The sequence below is a fragment of the Apodemus sylvaticus genome, chromosome 8 (assembly GCF_947179515.1).
Source record: "Apodemus sylvaticus chromosome 8, mApoSyl1.1, whole genome shotgun sequence".
Taxonomy (NCBI): Eukaryota; Metazoa; Chordata; class Mammalia; order Rodentia; family Muridae; genus Apodemus; species Apodemus sylvaticus.
The window spans coordinates 68,975,381-68,977,829 of NC_067479.1; the positions used below are offsets into that span (position 1 = coordinate 68,975,381).

At 37.6% G+C, this 2,449-nt stretch overlaps 1 pseudogene; it reads left to right on the top strand.

The window, feature by feature from the left end:
* The first annotated feature begins 1,777 nt into the window (after positions 1–1,777).
* On the top strand, positions 1,778–1,879 carry LOC127691727 (uncharacterized; annotated as a pseudogene).
* Positions 1,880–2,449: the final 570 nt, after the last annotated feature.

Consider the following 2,449-nt stretch of genomic DNA (forward strand, 5'->3'; position numbering starts at 1 on the left):
ATGGGGTATCGAGGACATGGTGTTAAAGGAGAATTGGGTTCAGATGCTGCCATATTGCCTTGATTTCTGTTAGTGACGTTCCTGCATTTGCCTTTTGCCATCTAGTTCTCACTGGTGTTAGTTGTTCTTGTCAATGCTGGACTCACCAGTGCAAGCTGCCTCTTCCCAGCTGGCCTCTGGTGCACAGCTGACCTCCTGCACTGCCTGGAGACAGGGTGCTGTGGCCCAGGCTGTTCAGATCCCGAAGCAGACCCCTGAAGGCTCCTGCCTGGGGCCTGCTGGACTCAGCAGAGCACACTGACTCCTCCCAGCCAGCCTCCCAGGTGTCCCTCTGGCCTCTTGCAGGACCTGGAGATGTGGTGTTGTAGCCCAGGCTGTTCTGGATCCCGAAGCGGAGATCTGAAGGCTCCCTCCAGAGGCCTCAGGACTGGAACCTAAGCTCTGTGGTGCTGACCCACCGGAGCAAGCTGTGTTTATGCTCATCTTTTTAACCTAAAATATTGCTTCCTTATTTTCTTGAGGTTTGGTTTGTTGGATATATATATGTGTGTGTGTGTGTACAAATTATATATGTATACATATATACATACATAATTTTTAAGGTTCTCTGTATTGTGGAAAGTTTATTTTTTTTCCTTTCAATGATGGAAAGTAGCTTTGCTGACGGTATTATTTCAGTCTGACCTTCATAGTTATAGTCTTTTAGGACTCGGAACTATTGCTCCAGGCTCCTCTAGTCTCAGAGTTTCCACTGAGAAATCGGCTATTATTCTGGTGAGTTTTCCTTTATATAGGTGACACTTTATTTTCTCTGTTGCAACTTTCTATACATTTTCTTCATCATATATTGCAGAGGACAATAAGCGTGACTGTCATGAAGCTATTTCAAAACATAAAGACTCCAAATCAAGTGCATAACTAGGAAATACTTTTTCTTACTTAAAGCATTTGCTTTTCAAGAGAGTCTGTGAATAGAAAGTCTACTTCTAATGTGATTAATCAAAATTTCCCTCTGAAATGCTGGCAGAAATATTACATTTTACAAAACTATTGTTTATGTATGATAAAAATTCCTTTATTTTTAATATTCCAAAACTGATCACCCATAGCCACTAAAACTATAATTTCCCATTAGAATTATTTACGCTTATTATTATGCTTTCAAGTTATGACCTACTGTATTTTGTGGGTATGTTAATGAGGTTTTTAAGATACACACACACATATATGGATCCAAATATACATATATGTATTATATGTGTATGGCGAGAAGAACTCAGTCAAAGCATGATTACAAGATTTACAGACATCATATAAAATATTTATTATGATTTTTACATTCAAATATATATTATGCTTCATAACTAAAATCAGACTGACCTAAAAAGTTTTGTTTTTATTTAGTAAATATGAAATTGGGTCTTTGTTCAATTACTGTTTTAAGTTCTTTTTTTTTTTTTTTTTTTTATTCGATATAATTTATTTACATTTCAAATGATTTCCCCTTTTCTAGCCCCCCCACTCCCCGAAAGTCCCGCAAGCCCCCTTCTCTTCCCCTGTCCTCCCACCCACCCCTTCCCACTTCCCCGTTCTGGTTTTGCTGAATACTGTTTCACTGAGTCTTTCCAGAACCAGGGGCCACTCCTCCTTTCTTCTTGTACCTCATTTGATGTGTGGATTATGTTTTGGGTATTCCAGTTTTCTAGGTTAATATCCACTTATTAGTGAGTGCATACCATGATTCACCTTTTGAGTCTGGGTTACCTCACTTAGTATGATATTCTCTAGCTCCATTGGCTAAGATCAAGTGTAGTATCTGTTCTTATCAGTTTAAGTTCTTATAAACTGAGAATTTATTTAAATTTTCTCTGTATTCTCCTTTTCATGAGACTTTTAAAATTTATGTTCTCTTAGATCTACATCAGGAATTCATCTCCCCAAGTCCTGTTAGTAACAAAAACTAAACAAATGTAGTTCACCTCCTGAAGAGTTAGTAAACATGCACAATTTAAGAATGTGTGTTTTTATTTTCTTTACTAAAACTGTAGTGAAAATGCTAAATATCACAACCAAATCCCCCTATCTTTTTGGTGATTTTTACACAGTAGTGAAAGGTCTAGAAAACTGAGTGAGCTGGACAGAGATGCTCTGCTCTCCTTCCTGAGGTTCCCCACCTCACACTTAGAGACGTCCTAACTTAGCTGCTCACTGGGAGAGGGACCAAAGAAGCTTCAGAATAATTAAATCATCTTATGAATGTTCTGAACTCTGTGCCTTCTGGTTTGGGCTATTTTAAGAAATGTTGTATAATGACTATTGTCTACTTTGTAAATGTACCAACATATATTAGTCATGATTAAAAAGTTTTTCTCCATAGTGATAATTTTTTAAAGTTCCTTTCTTTGTAACAGGAAATGTTCTTAAGTAATGGAGTTTCCACTCCAAATAT